This window comes from Malaclemys terrapin, chromosome 24, assembly GCF_027887155.1.
Source record: "Malaclemys terrapin pileata isolate rMalTer1 chromosome 24, rMalTer1.hap1, whole genome shotgun sequence".
Lineage (NCBI taxonomy): Eukaryota > Metazoa > Chordata > Testudines > Emydidae > Malaclemys > Malaclemys terrapin.
Window position 1 is genome coordinate 15,261,605 of NC_071528.1, and position 22,833 is coordinate 15,284,437.

The following is a 22,833-nucleotide window of genomic DNA, read 5'->3' on the forward strand; positions in this document are numbered from 1 at the left end:
CCGACCCAGCCAGGGCCCTGTTTGCTGCCCTGGCAGGTCTGTCTAGATGGGAAAGGAGGCTCCTGCACTAGGGAGCCAGGTGCCAGCCCCACGGGAGGGGAGGGCTGTTCAGCAAAGCTGGCTTCTGAGCTGGGCGCCAACCCCTGGCATCTGCCTCCTGCCCCCTTTGCCAGGCGGGCACGGTGAGGTTCACCAAGCCCCGGGGCAGAGCCGCCCCTTCTGCCTGTGGGCCGGGGGCTGCTCGCTCTCTGTGGACAGCGACACAGCCAGAGAGAAGGGGCTGGCTACTGATCGTGTCTCAGGCCAGCCCCTCTTGGCGCAGGCAAACCGAGCCGACGTTCTCCCCGTCCGATGCAGGGGAAGCGCTGGGCTCAGCATGCAGTCACCTGACGTGAGGTGGGGCAGGGGGAACCTCTTGTGCCCAGCGCCCAGGTCACAGGGGCTGCTCCATGGGGAGCTGGGGCTGTGGTGTGGCAGGTGCAGCTGCTGCTCCATGGTTTTGGGGGGCGGGAGTCCCCCCCCAGCTCCAGCAGAGATCCTGGTGCATGGCCAGTCCCAGGATTCAGGTTGCAGGTCACAGACCTGACTGTGGAGGGCTCGTTGCTGTGTTACACCCAGGAGTTAGCCTCCTTCAGTAACGCCCCCCAATGCACCTTGGTCCTGCTCTGCAGCCCCCTGCCGTCCCAGCCCTGGGCTCCCCCCTCAGTCCCAGTGCCCCTTAGTCCCAACCCGCAGCCCCCTGCTGTCCCAGCCCTGGGCTCCCCCTCCCCACAGCTCTGCCACTGCCCCTCCGAGGTAGGGGAATTCCTTGTCTCCAGGCTTCAGACTTTTGGCACAATTGCAGCCCCAGCTGCTCCTGTGCCCCCCTCTCCCTGGAGCAAGGCTGGAGCCGGCACATAGCGACCGATGCTCCCTCCCCACTGGGCTGGCTTGGATTCCCCAGGGTGGTAGAACCTTGGTGGTCCCGTCCTATCTGGCACCCTCTGTGGCCACGGAAGGCAGGCCAGGGCCTCCTCCCCAGGTGCATTGCCCAAGGGATGCCATGCGGGCCGTGAGGCTGGGCTCTGCAGAGCCCTGATCCCTCAGGATTCCCGGTGGCGGGTGGATTCCCACCGGGCCACGCCGCTCTCCAACGAGTCCCACGTGGCAGCGGCTGCTGGCAGTGCAGGGTCGCTAGCTCCCACCCCACTGGGATTTCCTGGTGCCTGATCTAATCATGTCTCCGCAGGCAGAAGGCGCCAGGTGATGGCGCCGGGGCCCCTGGTGACAGCCGGGGCAGGGATGTTATCGGGAGGAGATGTAATTAGCGCAGTGGCAGCGTTGTGTCTGGGAGGCGTCCACTCAGCCCCCCGCCAATGGCACTGCAGGCTGCTGGCATCTCATGGCACTACCCCGGGCACCCAGCCCTGACACTTCTCGCGCTGGCACCGCAGGCTGCACCGTGCAGCACGACTCCTGCATGGGCCGTGCACTTGGAGCTGGGAATGGCTTTTGACAGATGGGAGAAGAGGCTCCACGTTCTGCTGACATACAGCCCATCCAACGCTCGCCTGGCATCTCTCCATTGCCTTGGGACAAGGCCCAGACCTTATGTTCGTCTGGTCCCCCCACTCTGTCACTTACAGTAGCACCCAGAGGACATAACTGAGATCAGCCACACGCTGCATGGACACGGAGCAGGAGACTGTCCCTGCCCCAAAGAGCTCAGTCATGATAGATAAAGGGTGGGAGGCAAAACTGAGGCACCAAGAGGGGAAATGACTTGCCCAAGGCCACCCTGCAGGTCAGTGGCAAAGACAGGAACAGATCCGAAGTCTGCTGGCTCCTTGTCCATGCTGCCTCCCTATAAGCGGCTGTCAAAGCCGATGGATTATAGCATTTCCCCCCTAGCCACACCCAGATCCCTTCTGCAGGCTCTGTCCGGTTTGTAACGACTCAGCCCGGGGGCATTATCTGAGGGAAGCCAATGGGAGCAGGGAGGAGCGTGGGAGCTCGCAGACACCGGGCGCTTATTCCTCACAAAACCATCAGTGCGGTCGCCTGTCCAGCGCCCGTCAACAGCGCGTCACCTTAACTGGGGGGGAATCCGCCTGCCCACGCAGCAATTGCCAGTGCTCCTCCGAGTCACAGGAGCCCAGATGAGATGGAGAGATTCAGGGAGCAGAAGCCCGTCTGTGCGTCTGTCTGTCCAACCATCCATCTGCCCGCAGGCTATACAGTGTGCATGGCAGAGAACAGGAAAATGTCTCAAATGGTATATTTTTTTCCATGAAAAAAGTGGTCATTGATGGGGCAAAAGTCGGGACAAAGGTGTGTGTGGGGAGACCGGGGGTTGGCACATTTCTGGGGGGGAGGGTTGACAAAAACAGAAAAAAACGTTCATTTTACATTTTCATCTTTAGTTTTTTCCTTTTCCCGCCTCCTTTTTCTGTGGCAAAAAGGAAAAGGGGGAGACAGGAGGGGAAATGGAAAGAATGAATAGGCAGCACTGGAAATTGTTGGTCAAATGTTTTGCAAAAAACACCCCCCTCCCTCCCAAAGAAATCAGTTCTTTTCACAGCTTGTAAATAAAAAGGTTTTTGATGTTTCAACAACTATTTTCCTCCCCCCACCTGGCCCTGCTTTTCCACCAGCTCCACTGGGCAGCGTCTCTCCCCTCCGGGAATCTTTACCAGTAAATACAGAAGATCAAGAGGTGCCTTGATCATGGTGTATCAGGGTCTTCCCGGGGAGGAAATGCTGATTGCCGAAGGGCTCTTTAATCTAGCAGAGAGAGGCCAAACACAAGTCAGTGGCTGGAAGCGGAAGCCAGACAAATTCCAAGGCGAAATAAGGCCCCGATGTTTAACAATGAGGGTGGTTAACCTGGACCAAATTCCCAAGGGCAGTGGTTCATTCTCCATCTTTTGATATCGTCAGCTCCAGACCAGATGCCTTCCTGGAGATGTGTTAGTCAAACCCAAGTTATTGGACTGAATGCCGGGGGACTGACTGGCCTGTGTTATCCAGGAAGACAACGAATGGTCCCGTCTGGCCTTAAACTCTCTGTGGCTGTGAATAATGGCATTCTTTGGGAAGGCTGGGCTGGGCCATTCCCAGCTGGTGGAGGGAGCCGTGTGTGACGGGGCCGATTGCTGCTGGTGCCCCTTGCCCCTCTCGCTTTGCTGCAGAACGTGTTCATGCACCCCCTGCTCACCCCTCAGCCTGCAGCCCTGCCGGGTAATGGGATCTTTCCTCCTGCAGATTCCTCCAAGGCCTGGAGCCAGAGCCTCCCTCAGGCTTACAGACTCGTGCAAGGGGGTGCTGAAGCTGGGGAGTGGCCGAGCAGAGGGTCCCCTGTGACATGGGGGAGTCCCCAAGATGGGGTAAGGCCAGTGTAGCCCCCTTCTCTGCCGTCCACCTGCACAGCGTGTGTGTTGGGGGGTTGTCCCGAATGCTGCTCTGTGCTACGGTGAGGACTGGGCTGGCCGCACTGGGGACTTGCAGGCCCCCTGAGCTACGGATACTGGGCCCAGGGTCCCCTCACTGGCTCAGCAGCAGCACTCGTTCCAGCCCAAAGCCACCCGAAGAAAGTGCCAGGGCTGTGGAAGGAATGATCCTGCATCCCGTGGAGCTCAGAGGTTGACCCCTGCCCTCAGTCCCGACACACGGCTGGGCTCAGTCACTGGGCAGTCAGTGGGTTCCTAGCAAAGGGGCCAGACCCCTCCCAAGTCAGGAGCAGACGGTTACTCCCTGCTGGTGTGCTGCACACGCAGTCGCCTGCTCAGAGAGCAACGGTGCCCTGGCCCACCCAGCCGGGGACACTGGCCCCTTCCCTCCGCGTGTCCCTGGAGTGGCCAGACAACAGCTGGGCTCTGGGAGGGCGGGAGGTCTGGAATAGCTGCTGGGATATCCTCAGGGATTGAATATGGGCCTTTCCCCTCTCGGAGGCACCGGCTCTGAGCCAGCCCCATGGCAGGAGGGAATGGGACACAGGGCTTTGCCCTCTAGAGGGGTGCTGGCTCCGATCTGGCCCCCAGGGCGGGGGAACTGGCTGGCTCGGGGGAAGGGAGAAAGGAATACAGGCCAGTTTGGGGTGGACCGGCGGGCTTAGGGAAGGGCATATGGAGCCCCTCTAGTCTGAGCCGGAATCCAGTCCCAAGCTGCAGTGACAAAAGTGTCCATGTGCCGTTAGTCTGGTGGCCACAAGCTGGCGGGTCTCAATCCATCTCCTGGCACTAATTGGCTCCCTTGCCAGCAGTCTAAGCAGAGGCCGCGGATGGACAGGGGTTGGCTGGCTGCTGGCATTATCCCGGGCAGACGTCCCCCCTTTCAGATCACTGCAAACCCAGACTTTACCCAATGCTTCAATTCCGCAAGGTGGCTCTTAAAGGGGCATGTGCCAAACCCTGCTTCCATGCACCAGGCCAGACTGCCCCAAGCTTCGGCCCAGGCCCAGATCATTAGCGAGAGGCAGAGTCCCCAAGGCTGGAATTCAGCTTCCCAGTGGAGACAAAAAGCGGCACTAAAGTTTTCCCTTCCTTCCCGTTTAAAGAAAAGATAACTTGACATTATCAAACGCCGAATGTTGCACATTTCTAAATCCTCCCCATTGAAATGCTAATTTTGACTTTCTCCGCTGCCTCAGGAGAGAAAAATCTTTTCCATCACAAACAATTAATGTTTGACAGGCGGGCGGCCTGCTCTGGGGAATGAGGCATCTCCGGGGGAGCCCCAGGGCTCACACCCATTCCCCGCCCTTCCCCCCATGTCTGAGCACTTTACAATAACCGTTGAGGTTTAGGCTGCTGCCGCAAACCAGTCGTGCCTGTCAGGAGAAGCCACAGCAGGAGGAAATGAAAGTCCACGGGGCCAGAACCCCGGCTGGTGGGACTCACTCATGGAGTCGAGGGAGCAGAGCCCATTGGCACCAGCTGATGTGCTGACAGTGGCAGAGGTGAAAAGGTTGATTTGCAAAGCCAGCACCTGTCAGCAGAGGCCAGGTGACAAAGCCCTGGAGAGCTGGCTCGGATGATGTCATGCGTGTACCTCCAAATCCTGCAGTGGGGGGGGGGGGGGGGAAACCTCATGGGTGGAGTTTCCTTGGGCCCAATCAGAGTTGGGATTTTCTTGCCTCCCCTGTATCCTTTGGTTACAACTCAGCTGGGTTGATTTTAGCTCTTAATACAAGAGCACTGGTTTTGGTTTGTCTTGTCTGCCTCCAAATCTGTATGCACAGAGCTAGCACCACTCACCCCTTCATGGTGCTGACTCCCGGGGGCTGCTCCAAATTCAGTGATAAGCAGGGATTGAGCTCACAGCCCCCTCCCCCTTGAACTAAAGGAGAACTTCATTAGCAGTACGGGGCCTATGAAACACAGCTAAGCAATTCTCATTCCATCCAGCAGCAGGCGGTGGTAGCTGACCACAGCAGGATCCTTGTTGGTAACAATGGCTGGGTTTGGCCCTGAACACTCTGAGCTGTGAAATGCACATGACAGGAACCTGGCCCCTGAAAACCCGTGTTTCTGAGCATTGTTGGTTATGTCTACAGCCAGCAGCAGTTTTTGAAATGCCCTTTTTTGGGTGAACAATCCCAATTGGTTGAAACCAAACAGTTCCCAGGAGAGGGGCTGGTTTTGATGATTTTCCCGTTTCAAAATTGTCCGTGTCATGTTCCTAGATTTTCTAAATGTTACATTAATGTATAGTTAGGTCAAAACTGAACCGAAATGTCTCAATCACACACATCAGTGAATGTGCCCTCCCAACACTTCACTGAGACAGATCACTGCTGTCACCCCTCCATTTACAGATGGGGAAACCGAGGCACAAAGCCCGGAAAGGACTTCCCTAAAGTCATCCACTCTGGCTGCAGATTGTAAGCCTCCGTCACAAGACCATCCTCCCCCTCGCTTAGAAAGGAAGGCAGCAATGGTATATTGCAGACCAAGGCCTAATTCTCCTGACCAGAAGGATTGTCTGGGAACCAGGCCAAGCGGGGCTGAAGGAACCTCCCAGCTGACAGGAACCCTGGTTTAAGAATCTGAAGAGCAGCTTTAATGTGCAAATGTGTAAGTACTCCAGTAAGCCCTTCCCTGTGTACCCAGCAAGTTGTTTTGGAGAGTGGCTCCCGGCTGAGCAAACACCAGGCCAGCACAGCTGGGGAAACAGTTAGCATTTGATTTAAATGTTAAACATGCAAGTTGCTCTTTGGATTGTGAACCCGGCGTCCACGTGGGCTGGGAAGTGGATTGAAGGGGAGCTGGGCTAAGCCCCAGGTCAGATTAACACAGCCTGTATCCCAGGGTCACTGCGAACACCGGCTGGGGATGGGGGACAGTTTGCCAGCTGTGTTACCAGCCGGGTGGAGACGCCCACCTCCTTGCGTTGAGATGGGGCAGAAAGGCAGCTGTGCACAGACCGTGGGGCAGCTGCCTTCTGAGCCAAAGGTCAAGGGTCGGGGCCAAATTTCAAGTGGACCTGGGCCCAGTTCTGGGTGCCTGGGCGGGACTCCGCAGGGATCCACCTACCTAGCATGTGGCTGGGTGCAGATGAAAGTTAGTGCTTCAGGCTGAGTTTTCATTGAGGCTCAGAGGAGTCTTGGAGGTGCGGGGGAGGGAGTTGTTCAAACTCAAGGCACCAGGGAGGAGAGACTCCCCCCCTCCTTTCCCCAGAAGCCACATCTGTGAGCTTGGCACTGACTCCCGTTGACATCAGCCGTTGGCTCTCGAGAGGCCAGTGTGGGGTGGGGATGGACAGCTCTAAAATGCCAGTTTATCCCAACCCATTAAATCTTGTTGCCTGGCTCCCAGCTCCGGCAGGCAGGAGGAACCAGCTCCCCCGCCCCGCTCAGCGGTGAGGGCCTGCGTCTCTAGGGCCTGGGGAAGGGTGACACCAATGGAGTTTCATCGTCCGGCCCAGAGGTTGCAGGCTGCTGCCCATCCCCGTGGTGTCTGGGCACGTCCCATGTCAAACTGGTGGGAACAGCCAAGTCCCCAGCAGACTCCATGGCATCGCACATTGTGACGCTGCGTCAGCCTCTGTTCAGCTGGGTGGGGCCGTGGGGCTGAGGGACCCCGGGGGAAGGCAATATCTCGGGGGAATCAAAGTGTGCGGCGTCAGCTGGAATCGATCGCACTGAGCAGACCCCCCTGCTGTGGGGCTGGAGGAGACGTGCACACGGGAGCCACCCCGGGGTGTCCCCCCATGGCACTGGGAGGCAAGCACCAGCAAGGCCCCACGCACCCGAGTGTGCGAGGCCCGGAGCAGAGCAGTCAGGAGGCAGTGGGGCGTTTCCCAGGCCCTGTGAATTGGCAGGTGGGGCAGGGATAGGGGCTTGTGGGGATGGGTTACGTTTCCTGCAGGGATCCTGCACCCAGCGGTTAGAGCCGGGAGCCTGGCCATGGCAGAGGGGCTGCGCCCTTGTCCGTGGTGCTGAAACCATTGAGACTGCAGAACCTGCAGCCGGGCGTTTCCTGGGGCTCGCAGACACATACCGGGGGGGTGGGTCTGATCCCCTCCCCACACACAGCCCACACCCCCGTGCCACCCTCACTGGGGCCTGGCTCTGAGCTCCCGGACCTGGGGTAAATAAGGAGTGAGTCAGCGCCGCCACCCGCCACACCGGTGTCAAGCCAGAGCACGTGGGTGGAGAATCAGACCCAGAGAAAACAGAGAGCCTGCCCCTCCCCCAGTGCACCCCCAATTGTGTACAAATCCCCCCATGGCCCAGCAAACGCATATCACAGCCCGGCCCCCCAGGACTCCCCATGTGTGTGCAACCCCCCCCCCAACCCTGCACACCCACAGGCCCAGCAAACACATGTCACAGCTCTGCCCCCCAATTGTGTACAACCCCCCACACAGCTGCTCACCCATAGCCCAGCAAACACATCACAGCCCTTCCCCCCAGCACTCCCCATGTGAGTACAACCCCCCACAACCCTGCACACCCACAGGCCCAGCAAACACATGTCACAGCCCTGCCCCCCCAATTGTGTACAACCCCCCACACAGCTGCTCACCCATAGCCCAGCAAACACATCACAGCCCTTCCCCCCAGCACTCCCCATGTGAGTACAACCCCCCACAACCCTGCACACCCACGGCCCAGCAAACACGTCACAGCCCTGCCCCCCCAGTACCCTCCATGTGTGTAGAACACACACAATGCAGAGCCAAACACACATCCCACCCCCACCCAGCACTTCAATGCGCTGACACAACCCAGCCAGACGACCAGCCCCCGCAGGCGGTGCAGGCCCCCAGCCAGCTACAACTAATAAGGGCTCGAGCGGGAGTGGGAGCTGGACCGTGGCTGTTTCCCACCCTCCCAGCCACCCAAACACGGGCCGAGTTCCCTTCGGGGCAGCTCAGAACGAGCCAGTGTCCTGCCCCGCCCGGCGCTGGCGTCTCGGCTAAAGGCAGCCGCAGACACAAAGCCGACAGCCCTGACAGAGGGAAAATTGCTTCAGTTCTGACATGTTTTGAAGTAATAAAAAGGAGAAGACGGGAAATAAACTGCTAATAAGTCACCGAGCCTCACCTGGGAGCCGGAGCCGGCTCTGGCTGCTGCAGTGTGGGGAAAGGCCTATAGCCTGGGACGGGGCTGACCGGGCGCTGCAGTTAAGGAGGCCAGTGTGAGTTTCAGGGCCGACCCCCAACCTGCGGGCTGACAGCCCAGGAGATAAAGGGCCAGCTGCTTCCTGGGGTGTGGGCAGAACACGAACCATCCAGGGCTGGGGTTTGTTCCGTGTCTGGCCTTTCTCTCTTGGCCGGTGGAGCAGCAGGGCGGCCGTGCACCTTGTGGGGATGGGCTGTCTGTTCTGCTCCTCGTCGGGCCCTTCGTTAGCACCCTGCCAGGCCTCCCTCTCTGGCAACGGTCTGTGTAACCGCCACCTGGCCCGTTCCCTCCGAGCCCCGTTTCACCTCCCCTCTCAGATTGCAAACTCCCTGCGGCCGGGACCCTGTCTGCGTGTGTACGAACAGCGCCAAGCACAGCAGGGCCACCATCCTGCCCGGGAGCCTTTGGGTGCTACTGGACGATCAGTCATCTCCCCCAACGAGCCCACGCTGAGAGTGTCCAGCCTGGGTCCCCCGGCTCCAGCCTTTCACCAGCCTGGATTTGCTTCAAACCTTCGTGCTAAACTTTGGGGAAAAGGGCCCAGCCCGCGAGGGCTGTTCCCACCGGGGACGCCGGGAGTGGGGAGGATTAAAGGCCTGTCAGTCCCCTCCCCCATATTGCTGCTGGGGGCCTTTTTCACCAGCCATGGCATGTGAATCATAAAACGTTGCTGTCAGCCTCTGAGGGCAAGGAGATGGGGTGGGGTGGGGGGGCCGGCATGGCTCTGGGCTCAGAGATGGGTTTAGACTTCAGTCCTCTAAGCAAAGGGGCGTTTTAGCTCCCTCACCCCCAGAGGGGAATGTGCCCCATCTCACTCCCCTCTAGAGTCCAGGCTCCATCCCACCACCCACAGACTAGCTCACCTGTGGGAAGTGGCTGGGGCCTATGTCTCGGAAAGTTACCCTAGGAACGTAGACCCTGTGGTAATGGGCCCAGACAGAGGGGGATACACGGGCCTGGGAGACAGGTGGACAGACAGACATGGCAGGATCGAGGGATGGTTGGATGGATGGATACAGGGATGGAGGTGCATGGGGATGGCTGGATAGGTAGGCAGGGAACCAGGCCTGGGTTCTGAGCACTTTGCTACCTGTCTGCCCCTCATCTGGTGACAGGAGCCTCCCGGAGAGACGTGGCACTAAACAGCATGCAGCCGCGGGGTGGCCAGGGCAGGAAGAACGCTAATGGCCATCGGCCTCCACTGGAAACCCGCAGACAATGGGGGATGAATACGTGAACACGCACCAATCTGCTTCCTTCACAGCGAGCTGACATTTTACAGTGGGATCCTATTTCAGCTCCCCTCCTCCGTGCACCCGATTCCCCGCTCTGATCACACACCCTGGTCAGGAACAGCAGCCGGCTGCCCCCGGGCATGGCCTGCTTTTCCCCTTGCACCCGAGGGTGAAATTCCATTCCCCCAGCTCCTGTCCCAAATTCTGGGTTGCCCAGTGTGGGTCCTTCTCCGATACAGTGTGATGGTCTTTAGGTGGGTGGGTGCTCACACACAAACTCTTCTGTCCTCTCCTGGATGCAAGAAGAACTGCCCAGCTGTGAATCATAGGCCCTATACTGTCCATTGGGGAGGAGTCTCCTTATAGCTTAAGCAGTGGGGGCCTGCGCTTTAGGTTCTGAGCTCCAGCGCCATCTGCACATCCAACACCCAGCACAAATGTGGCCAGGGCATGTCAACCCCCTTTGCTGCTGCTCAGTATGGCTGAACGGGGAGCACCCCACTCGCTGGGATCACGGGGCTCCAGCCCCACCCTGGCTATGGGGAGGACTGACCCCCCTGTGCTTGGAGACGCAGCAGCCAGGCATGTTCTGGTTTCACAGGATGTAAGGCAGATCCTCCCTCCGCCCAGAGGAGGCGGCAGGGGCTGGAGCCTGGCAGTGGTTGAGGCCAGGGGGCCGCAGTAAAATGCTTTGCTGTTCAGTGTTAACTAATGCGCCCGCTCAGCTGTGCCATCGTCCCCCTGACATCAGCATTTCTGCAGGTTTCACTGAAGCAGCAGAGGGAAGATCAAGCAGCCCCAAGGGAGTGGGGTGAAGAAACTGCCTCCAAGATCCAATCAGGCTCTGAACTGCAGTCAGGAGCTGGTGGCGGGGGGGGGGGGGATTATTTTGTGGGGATGGGGAAGACTCCGTCTCCCCCCAACCAATCTGTTCCTGGATCTGCCAAATGCTCAGCGTAAAAGGGCTCTGCCTTACTGAAGCCACTGCCCCTCCCCAGCCAGGGCACGGCCTTGTCCCCAGGGGTTTGCATTACAGTTTTGCTAAATGATGCAGCTTCTCCCTCCCCTTTGTCCCGGGAACAGCCCTGCTAACCGGCTTTGGGGCCAGGGGGGCCCTCGGCAATGGATACGCCTGAGCCAGGAATTTCGTGAAATTGATTCCGAGCCAGAGGCGCAGCTCAGCAGGGAGCGGAAATGGCCCGGGCTCCCCTCCCCGTGAGTCCAGCGAGGGTCCCAAACCACAGCCCTGATCTCATCTGTCCAGGCGTTCCCCAGCCACGGGGCTGTGCAGACCCAGTCCCGTTCTCCTCCCCGGAGCAGGCGTCAATTCTCAGCCAAGGAAGGCAAAGACCAAACCCAAGGAGGGACGTCCTGTTTTCTCTGGCTTGTAACTAACCTAAGCCCAGACGGGTCTTCAGGGCCCGGCCCAGCCTGGCTGCAAGCTGCTAGGGGAGCCCAGAAAGTGCTAAATCAGCTGCAACCAGGCGAAGTCCATTCCAAGGTCAGAGGAAAAGGTCACTGCCGCTCCTGTCCTTCCCAGCTCCCCTGCCCCCGGAAGACTGGGACCTTCACTTAGGTCTTTTTTTTTAACATGCCTTTAATTGGGAGAGCATGTGGACCAGCTTCTCCCCCCTCCCCCCCCCCCCCGATGTACTTAGCTCTGAGCAACAGCGAGAATATCGATAGATCCCTATCGACCCTCCGGCCAACGAGCCGGCTTCATATTTCCGCCGAGTGCTGACAGCTCATTAATTATTGAGATCTCTCTTGCTCTCTCCCTCCCCATCCCTCCTTGATCCGCTAACCTGCAATCAAAACCCCCACCAGCCCCTGTGTAGTGGACTATCTCTTGCCCAACACAGAAATGCTGGTAAGGACTGATCCTAACCTATCTGACCCCTGTGGAGCAAAGAAAGACACTCTCAGAAGCCAACACCAAGGCTGAAAAGGGTGACAGAGATGTGCAAAAGGGTGGGTATTGCAAGGTTTTAGCCTGAGAGATAAAGGGTTCTAGGTTTGGCTATAGCAGGTTGGAGTAGGGTGATCTAGAACCCAGATGTCTGGGGAAAGTAATGGGCTAGGCTGATCTACAGCAAATGGTGGGGTAATCTAGAATCTGGACAGCTAGGAGAGAAGGAGTTTTAGATTTGAATATGAGAAGTGGGATAGGAAAACCTAGAACCTGAATGTCTGGAAAAGAAGGGGTGCTGGGTTAGGCAACAGCAGGGGTCATGAAACAGAACACAGATGGTAAGTAGAGAAAGGCTTCTAGATCTTGCTATGGCAGGTGGCAGGGCTACTTAGAATACATAAGAACGGCCATACTAGGTCAGACCAATGGTCCATCTAGCCCAGTATCCTGCCTTCCAACACTGGCCACTGCCAGATGCTTCAGAAGGAATGAACAGAACAGGGCAATTTATCAAGTGATCCATCATCCCCTGTCATCCAGTCCGAGCTTCTGGCATGGACAAGTTTAAGGATACCTGGAGCACAGAGTTACATCCCTGACCATCTTGGCTAATAGCCATTGCTGGACCTGTCTTCCAGGAACTCAGCTAATTCCTTTTTGAACCCAGTTATGCTTTTGGCCTTCACAACATCCCCTGGCAATGAGTTCCACAGGTTGACTGTGTGTTGTGTGAAGAAATACTTCCATTGTTTTGTTTTAAACCTGCTGCCTATTCATTTCATTGGGTGACCCCTGGTTCTTGTGTTATGTGAGGAGGTAAATAACACTTTCTTAGTCACTTTCTCCACACCAGCCATGATTTTATCGACCTCTATCATCTCCCCTCTTAGTTGTCTCTTTTCTAAGCTGAACACTGCCAGTCTTTTAAATCTCTCTTTATGTGGAAGCTGTTCCGTACCCCTCATCATTTTGTTGCCCTTCTCTGTACTCTTTCCAATTCTAATGTATCTTTTTTGAGATGGGGTGACCAGAACTGCATGCAGTATTAAAGGCGTGGCTGTATCATGGATTTATACTGTGGCATTATGCTATATTCTGTCTTATTATCCATCCTTTTCCTAATGGTTGCTAACATTCTGTTAGATTTTTTTGACTGCCACTTCACACTGAGCGGATGTTTTCAGAGAATTATCCACAATGACTCCAAGATCTCTTTCTTGAGTGGTAACAGCTAATTTAGATCCCATCATTTTGTATGTATAGTTGGGATTATGTTTTCCAATGTGCATTACTTTGCATTTATCAACACTGAATTTCATCTGCCATTTTCTTGCCCAGAAACCCAGTTTTGTGAGATCCCTTTGTAACTCTTCACAGCCAGCTTTGACCTTAATTATGTTGAGTAATTTTGTATCATCTGCAAACCTTGCCACCTCCCCAGGGGTTGGCTTCTCATTACAAAAGGACCTGGATCTCTGAATAGAATGCCATTGTCCCCGCCAAGGCAGAGCCTACATACAGCAAGCTTGAAAGAGACCCGCTTCCCTTTCATGCCTTTTCATTGTTATTTCTTTCTCATTTTTTTGGTACTGCACTTCGCACCTCAAAGGGCTCCCGAAAAGCGCCATCTCGCAGAGAGAAGAATGAGCAACGGGCGGCCTGGATTGTTCGACTTGGATGTTGGCTAATTTCACTTCACCCTGACCTGAAATTCTAGGGGGAAAGATATTCCTGGATGAAGCAGGGAGGAGGCCAGGAGAAGCTGCTTCTCCCGCTTCATCGCCCTCCCCCCGTCCCAATGCCTCTGTGTCTCACAAGAAGGATCATGGTGCACATCTCACGTGTGCACAAAGTCACGCACACCAGCTAGGCCTGAACTTTACATGATGCCTCTGATTAAACGTCCCCTTTGCTTATGGACTCGTCTCTCCCTCTAGTGGTTAGAGGCCTCTAATGCAATGTAAGTGCTGCTACCTGTACTAACTACTGCTACTTGTCCCTCAGCAGGGTGGTGGAGCAGCTGTTTCTTGCGACCCAAAGGTGGGGGATTTAAATCCCTCCTCACTCTTACACTGACAGCTGTGTGGCCTTTCCTGGGGAGATTTTTCTGGCTGAGGAAGAAAGAGGTCATTTGGGCCGCCCTTTGCAGGGCACGAGGATGCTGCTGGAGATGGGACAACCTCACCATCTTATTTGCCACCATTTAGATCTTTAATTTAAGCCATGTGACTCAGCAGGGGACAAACTGCCTGTTGAGTCAGCCCTGAAACAATCCCCCGCTCGACGCTAGGAGGCGTTGTGCGGTAGGACAGTCTTGCTGTGGGAGCATATGTCTCCGAGAATCAATAGTGAACCAATTCCCCGGTGTACTCCCCTCCGTGTGTATGGCTTAAACCCAGCAATGTTAGATAGCCAAGTCTCGGCTGGCGATCTGATTGAGCTGTCACTGGAGGTTTTTAAGAGCAGGTTGGACAAACACCTGTCAGGGATGGTCTAGATAATACTTAGCCCTGCATTGAATCCTGGGGACTGGACTAGATGACCTCTCAAGGTCCCTTCCAGTCCTACGATTCTATTACTTCATGTGACGTGGTGTGACCAGCAGAGATACCAGCGGGACAGGCTCATCTGGGACAAGGCTTGATGAGATGTTCCAGCGTGTAAAGTCCGTCTCTGCAGTCACAGATAGGATTGTGTCTCGGAGGTAAGCACAGATCTGCCATTCAGTGTGGGCTGGGGCGGGGTGTTAATTAGCCAGCTGAGAGATACAACAGAAGCCACTCATGGTCATTAGGGTCCTCTCCCTTTGCCCCAGCGACCCATGTGTGAGCAACTAATTAAGAAGAGCAGTGTAATTCATTAATAATAGCTGTGATCACCCTCCGAGCTAATGTTAAGGTTATTAAACCAAACCCAACTGAACAAAACCAAACAAGAAAGGAGTGGTTGCAAATAAAACAAAGCAGATTATTTCCTCCTCCTCTAAGCAAAGAAATGAAATTACAAGGCAGCTTGTCACGGCATAACAGTGTTAGCTAAAAAATAAAAAAATAAAACCCCAATCCCTGAAACGCCTGCTGTCTGGGCCCTTGTGTAATAGACAATATTTCACTCATCCGGCAGCTTTTTGCAATTAGGGAGACATTTGTAGGCAGTTGTTTGGCACACGATGCATAAATACATGCCATTATTTCCACTATTCGGAAAAGACAGGGCTCGGCTGCTAAACACGCCTCTTCCGCGCATGGGAATCTCATCCCTTTCTCACGCAGGACCAACCCTCAGGCCACTGTCTGCCTATTAAAATCGGGATAAACACCAGATTATATTGATTTAAAAAAATACCCACAAAGCCCACCTCTCCCCCCAGCAGCGGTGAACATTTTCACATCTGTCGCTGGCTGTTGCCTCATGAATAATTCATCCATCTCATGAATATGCAGAGCTTGGGCCCTGTGATTAGCTTCAGATGAAACACAGCTTCATTCCTCACAGGCGGCTGGATGCTGGGACGTCCCTGGTAGTTTTCCTGGCGTTTCCCCCTCTGAACCACCCAGTTCCAAACCCCAGAGCCACATGAGTGTGGGGAGAAGGAATTCATTGCCCTAGTGAACTTGGGGGAGTTCCCCCGGTGCTGATGCCTCAGCCATGAGGCCATTGGGGGCAGAGGTGATGCTGGCAGGTTCCTTTGCCAAGTCCTGCCCCACAGCCCCCACGGCTGCTCCAGCGCAGAGCCTCTCCCAAGCAGGAGAGGGGCTGGGATGAGACCTGACCAACTCAGTTCATTTCATCTCTCTGTGGGGACTGCCCTCCAACGGGCCCATCTTATCTCTGGGGGGACCAGCGTCTCCCAGCTGCTCCGGGAGGAGTCTCCAGCTCCCATGGACGGGCTGGGGCAGGCTTTAATGCTGATTTGCAGAGCCTGGCTGCGGCTGGAATTAAACATTCCAGGCCTGCATCGAAGGGGAGGAAACCCCTGGAATCCAGAATTCAGGCTGAAGCCCCGTGCAGCTGGTTTAGGTATCACCGCGCCTTGGGGTGAAGCCTTGGCAGGACACTCCCAGGAGCCCCATACCGGATCCCTTTTATTTGCTCCTTGCCCTGCACCCTGACTCAGAGCTCAGTGCTGGGTGGAGGGGGCACCAGCTGACTTTTCTCAGCCAAACAGCCTGGTCCGGGGTAAATTTCACCACCCACATTGCTCATCCACACTGAGGGGGTGGGGGAACGACCCGCTGCGTTTCAGACAGGAATGGTATAAGGAATGCTCCCATCCAAACAAAAACCACTGCGGGGCAGTCCTAGGACCTGTGCTGTGCAGCAGGGGAGCCCATGATCACAGTGCCCCCTTCTGGCCTTGGAATCTACGCGCTGCCCTTTGGTCGGTCACTGGACTGGGTGGTAGAACAGCTCTGCCACTGACCCCCCATGTGACCTTGGTTGAACCCCCCCATCCACGTGCCTCTGTTTCTCCTCCAGCCCTTTGTCTGTCTTGTCTATTTAGATGTAAGACCCCTGGGGTCTGACCACTCGGAGTCCAGCTCAGCGTGGACCTGCTCTCATCTCAGCCTCGAGGTGCTCCTGGAACCTACGTAATTAATGGTGTAAATCAGCCTGTGATGGAGCTGCCCCACTGTAAACCAAGCAGCGGGCCCATTGCTGAGGTTGGGGTAACAGGGATGCATCTGCCCCAGAGGACCTTAAAGTGGGACTGGAGATTATTCTGTACCAGGACTAGCCCTCCACCGACCAAGGGGGCTCTGACTCCTTCCCCGCTCCATTCTGGAGAGCTATGGACAAACCAGAGGGATTGTAGAGTCAGAGCGAGACCAGTGATGGAGCTGGCTGGGGCGGGAGCACCCATGCTTGGCACGTTTGCAGGGAGAACTCCTGCACCACTGCCTGGGAAATGGACCTGACAGGTCACTTCCACCTCTCTGGCACCAGGACAAGTGGCCGCCTAAGACCTTAGGGGCAGCTGGATGCACCATGAGGTTGCTGTGGCCCTGGGATGGGGCAGCAGAAGCCAAGAATCAGCGAGGTCCATTCATGCTGCCGAGTGCCTCTGGGATTGACCAGCCCTGCCGGCTGCTTTTGCATCTCTGTGCACAAGGCTCTGCTGCTTAGCACTCACCTGGGCTGCAGGGTTCCTAGCACACCCCCATCGAACAGCCAGAGAGCCCCACCCCCATGCTCCCAAATCTACTCAGCTTGTTCCCAGGAGGTGACAGGGTGGGGGGCTGCCTCCTTCCTCAGCTGGGCCAGTCAATGATCGGGAGGGGGGCAAGAAGCATGTGCTACTCCACAGACTGACCAGCTGGGGGAGCTGTTGGAGAGGGTGTCATTCATAGAAATCATAGAATATCAGGGTTGGAAGGGACCTCAGGAGGTATCTAGTCCAACCCCCTGCTCAAAGCAGGACCAATTCCCAGACAGATTTTTGCCCCAAATCCCTAAATGGCTCCCTCAAGGACTGAACTCACAACCCTGGGTTTAGCAGGCCAATGCTCAAACCACAGAGCTTTTCCAGCCACCCCCCATTGGATGTGCCCTGCAATCTGAGGCGTCAACCAACTTTACAGAGGAAGGGTTGAGCCAAGTTGTGCAGATCTCTCCCCAAAAGGACCCTGCCTAGCTGCTGCCTTGCACAACAGGAGAATGGCAGAGACCAAAGAGACATCTTAGCTCACTGGCAGGATACAAGCCCGTGAGAAGATGCATCTCCCAGCACCCACCTCCAGTAACAAACTTGCTTCTGCCTTCCAGGGAGGGGGCGGGGTTTTGCTTCCACCCATATGTCGATATCAAGCGGCGAAGGACAAGAATCAGAAAGACAGAAATCCACACGCAAATCCCAGCTCTTCCTTTTCTACCTCCTCTGCCCACCATCCACAACAAAAGGATTTTGCAAAACTCGCTATCCCCGTATCGCTCAGGCAATGAGAGATTTTCCCCCTCCACTCTGCTAGAATAAATTAGCACCTTGGAAAGCTGCGATCTTGTCCAATATGGGCTCTTTAATAGGTGTGATTTTTATTGGGCGTGCAGTCTGCAGCCTTTATTTCAGAATAATATTTATTCTTATTTTATTTTGATTTTTCTATCACATGGCAGGAGCTACCCAGGAACAAAATAAATGAACAGAACAAGAATGTTAAAAACCCACTTTCAGCCTGAGATATTTTCCTCCTGTTAAACAAACATGCTTAGAATCCCCCAATACACACACACACGAAACACAAGCTCATCCAAACGGCAAAACAAGTATCTCCCCTTGAACTGCTGTTGAAGCCATGAGGGGCTGTTGTAGGTAGCGTAGCAATGCCCTCAAGCTGGCATGCACAATGGCAGGTACAGAGACCCAGATCCCTATTGCTAGCCTGCAAATACTTTGCACTGGGAAAATGTGTTAGCAAACGAACCAAGCCTCTTAGCGAAGTTAGCAAAGATTCAGTCATTTGTATGGTTTCTTTTCTTTCTTTGAAAGCACTGCCATTAAATCCAGCCCAATTAATCCCCTAGAGAGCTGCCTGCCCCTTCTTTGTGTCTACTGGGAAGGCATAGCCAAAAGTCTCCGAGTTTCCGGCCTGGACTGCCACTGCTGTCTCTGTTTAGGTATTCTGTGATGGAAAACCAGCCTTGACTCTTGGCACTTTGATATACGCAGCCCTGATCTCACTGTGCCCTGCGTATTGAAATTCCAGGATGTGTCCTGGTATGTTCTAGGCAGTCTGCTCCAGCAATGCACGACATCACAACCACCACCTCACACCCATCCTCGACTAATCTCAAAGCAGGAAACGTGAAGGGGCTTCAGCTTTGCTCTCTGCCCATAAGACAACGGGGGGAGGGGAAGGGGAGGGCAAGTTGCAATGCTCTTGGCACTGAAAGTTTTGATTTCTTTTAAATAAACAGTTACACTGTCACAAACCCCAGCTCTCACCGTCTGGAGAACAGGAACCGGAGAACGGCCATGCTGGTTCAGACCGATAGCCCATCCAGCCCCGTGTTTCTGTCCCTGACAGTGGCCACCGCCAAGTGCTCCAGTGGGAATGGACAGAACAGGGCAGTTATGGGGTGATCCACCCCCCCTCCTTGAATCTCGTAACAAAGGCCGTGGGGATGAGGCTATAGATACAGCTAGCGTCTTCGTAGGCTGATGCTGTCTCGGTGTTGGATTAGCTACCTCCGAGCTACTTCCACCAGACTGAGCAGGAGGGGGAAATTACTCCGAGGCAGAGCCATTGATCTTCATAACGTTATTTGACACACACCCCCCGAAATTGCTGTGGTATTGCATTATTGCCCGGCCCACCCTCCTGGCTTGCAAGGCTGCAGTGTGATTTAACAGGGTATAATCCTCTCAAATAGAAATGAGATTTCTCCCATCCTGCCAGCCCTGGTATCAGGTCCTGCTCTGGCCTCATCAAGCCTCCCCCCCCCCCCCCCCAACACACTCCCTTCGCTGAAATTTTAGTTTCAGCATTTTCCTACTAACAAGAATAAATAATTCAGCTTCTCTCCACCTGTCTCATTAGCACCCATCTCTCTCCTCCTTCCACCACTTTATCTTATCTTGGCTTGGTTCGAGCCTCCCCGCTCTGAATCTAGTTACCTGAGGCTCATTTTCATTCCGTTAGAGACTCTTGTCTCTCACCAATAATTTCAGTGCCTGGGGGTTGTGTTGGGAGGGAGGGGGGCTCATCCGCCACCTTTCCTTCTAGTTCCCCCCCCCCCTTTCTCTCTCCCCGTGTGTGTGTTTCACACTCACATAAAACCGGCTCATTTGGAACCAATCCACTCTCCATTCACCAGAGCTAACATTTTGCCAACCTCCCTTGAACTCCCTGCAATCTCTGTCCCACGGGGCTCGCTGGATCTCCCACCAAGTCAAGCTCCCTTACCGCCTCTTAACACGCTGCTAGGCTGCAAAACAATGTACCCAACGCCTTCGGTCGCCACAATACATTCATCCCCAAAAGAGCAACCCCCTAACTCCATTGCAACCAGAGACAACCCTGCTTTGTTCTGAGGAGATGGTCAGTTACCAGACAAGGAGCAATACCCATAATAGATCATGCAAACAACCCCTGTATCAACTTTATTAACAGGGGGGAAGCAAAGGGGAGGTAAGGGGAGATTTCCCCCTTCTTAACAATCGGTGCAGCCAGCCAGTTCTGCAAAGGAAAGTCAGCCATGCACGCGCCAGACAATGCCCCTCCGGAGTGAAGGCAAGCGGGGGTGTGTGTGTGTGTGTGGGGGGGTCATTTGAAGCGGCTTCCCAAAGGTGCCTGGCAAGTGCTGTGACTTTGGGAGGGGAGAGGCAGCTGCGGGCCAGGACTAAGCGAAGCCACCCGGGGCGAGCCGAGAAGTTTGGGCTTTAAAGGCGATGGGGAGGGGGGGGGGCAGAGAGCCACGTACCTGCTGCAGAGGGGGGGCCCCGCCGCTTGCTCCAGGGTCCGCAGGAATTTCCCCCGTCCGCCCGGGGAGCAGGTGCCGCGGTCAGCGCCGGCTGGGAAGGGGAAGCGACCGCATCTCCGAGCGCAGGCGGGCGGGGGGCTGGGTGGGAAGAACTGGGGGAGGGGCCGGGGGCTACCCCAGGCGGGGGCAGAGCTCCATGCCCAGCCCCGTCAGTGGCTCCCGCAGTGGGCTGGGGGGCAGAGCCAATCCCGGCTCATCCCAGGCAGCAGGGTGGGAACAAAGGGGGCCCCGAGCCGAGCGCGCCGCCTGCCGCTGCTGGGCCCCGGGGTGCTCGCGTCCCCGCCCGCAGCCATGGGCCGCGAGCCCCCTGCCCGGTCCCCGCCGGCTGCCCGGTCCGCGTCACCTGCCCGGAGCCGCCAGGCAAAGATGCTCTTGCCAGGGGAGGGCGTGTGTCGGGCTGCGCATGCGTCGCTGGCTCTCACCACACCTCCCTCCCCCCCATCAAACTCCTCGCCGCGCCAACACCCCACCCCCCAAATCACCCACACGGAACCGGGGCGCACCCCCCCCCCAAGAACTTTTGCAAAACTTTCCCAGATTATTGGGGGGCTGGTTAGATCCGGGGGTGTTGGGCGCTGCATATCCATATATGGATTCTGTTTTGTTTTGCTCTTTGAGGGATGCAAAATCTAGGACGTGACCCCCCCAGGCCCAGCCCTGCTGGCAAGATCTGTTCAGCTTTAAAGTTTGCAAACAACCTGACCAGCAAGAAAACAAAATAAACTCAAATTCTGCAGGTTCAGACAGCGCTGGTGCTGGGTGCCGGAGCAGGGGTCAGAAGGTGGTGCTGATAAATAGTGTGCCCATTTCTAGTGCTTTGAATTTAGGGAGCAACTGGGAGGCAGCGGTCTAAGCGCCGATGGCAGAACAGGCATTGGCAGAGTGGGTGGAAGGACAAAGTCCTAGGGGTGCGTTGGGTTTATTTGCGTTTTTAATACCACCCAGTTGGTGCATTGCTGTTGTTCATTATTTATATTCCAGTAGCTTCAGAGACTTCCCCTCCCCCTGCCAAGATCAGGAACCCAACTACGCCAGCGGTGCCCGGATACAGTGAGAGACAGGCCCTGCCCCAGAGAGCTCACAGTCTGAACAGACAAGAGCCCAAAGGAAGGACCTTAATCCCCATTTTACAGATGGGGAAACTGAGGCCCGGACCGATCACATGACTGGCCCAAGAGTCCAGCTTGGCAATTGTTAAGCATAGGAAAGCGGCTAGTGTTTAAATGTAAAAATAATAATGAAAAAAAAAGAAATCCAGGAAGGTGACAATAATGGGTACAGGTCAAGAAATGAAGGTGAAAAGCTGGAGATAAAATAATACAAGTAAAAAACTGTTGGCAGCAGTAGGGAGAAGGGATCCACTGCCAACCCAGTTGTGTATCTGCCTGCCCCTGGCCCAGACTTCACTCCAGTGCAAAGGGAATGGAGAACTCGACCATGCTGACTTGCTCCGGGGTAAAGGACTACACAGAGCAATGGAGAACCGGGTTTTTGGTATTCAGCGCGGCAGCCAGGACTCCTGGGTTCTAGTCCTGGCTCTGCCGCTGCCTTGCTGGGCCAGTCACATCCTGTTTTCCCATCTGGAAAATGGGTCTTTTGCTCAGCGAGCGGTTGAGGAAATAACTCCCGAAGCGCTGTCAATCACTCGGCAACTGCCCATGAAACACCAAAAGGGGACCCGGCCGTTGTAGCAGGAACCAGCGGGTGAGTGCGGCTTTGGGGTGAAAGTTCCATCTCCTCATGGGAAGATCCTGCAGCATTCAATGGAGATGATTAAACCAATTGTGGCCTATCAACACTATAGATGTGAATGGAGAATGGGGGCCTTTCTGCAGCTCTTTGGCACCAGCCTATGGAATTCTATAGCCGGGACAGAATTGTCTATTCACCTCTATAGGATAGGCCGAGGAAACCCGACAGAAACGTTCTCCTTTCCTGTTCCGATGCATAGGACTTTTCCATAAGAACCAGGCTCCACTTCCTGCCTTTTGTGAGTCACTGTCACAGGCCTAATATTATTTAAGCACAGAGCCCTTCTGTTCCCCCCTCCGCTGTGTGAGTGCAGCTGCAGGGGGCTCATCTCCTCCCGAGGTCTCCAGGCAATGGGGAAAGGGGCAGAGAGGTTAACTGACTTGCTCAAAATCGCACACTGAGTGAGAACTGAGAAGAGAACCCAGGAGTCCTGACCCTTATTCCTCTTTCTCTAATCACTTACCCTCACACCCCTCGCAGAGCCCGGACTCCACCGTCCCCCTGCTCTAACCCATTCGACCCCACTCCCTGGGCTACCACCAACCCCCACCCAGTTTCCTGGTCTGACCATTAGATCACACTCACACCTAGAGACAGTAATAGAATCCATTAGTCTTGAGTCCCAGTCCCCAGCACTAACCACTACATCCCACTGTCTCCTGGAACCAAGGGTAGAGGCCTGGAGCTTTGATCCCCCCAAGTCCTTTGCTCTCCCTACTAGACCCAGCTCCCTCCCAGAGCTGAGAGCCAAAATCAGGAGTCCTGCCTCCCTGTTTGGCTGGGAACAGCCAATGCGATTTCAGCACCATCCACTCCAAGCCCGAGATTTACCCTGGGCCGGTCCAAGC

General features: G+C 55.5%; 1 protein-coding gene across 1 annotated transcript in view; it reads right to left on the reverse strand.

The window, feature by feature from the left end:
• The window catches only part of NCAN (neurocan), a 77,011-nt gene extending 56,424 nt beyond the window's left edge, over positions 1 to 20,587 (reverse strand). Inside the window, exon 1 of the mRNA XM_054013879.1 lies at positions 20,174 to 20,587. The gene's annotated coding sequence lies outside the window, so the exon portion shown is untranslated. The remainder of the gene's footprint in view (positions 1 to 20,173) is intronic.
• Between the last annotated feature and the right edge of the window lie 2,246 nt (positions 20,588 to 22,833).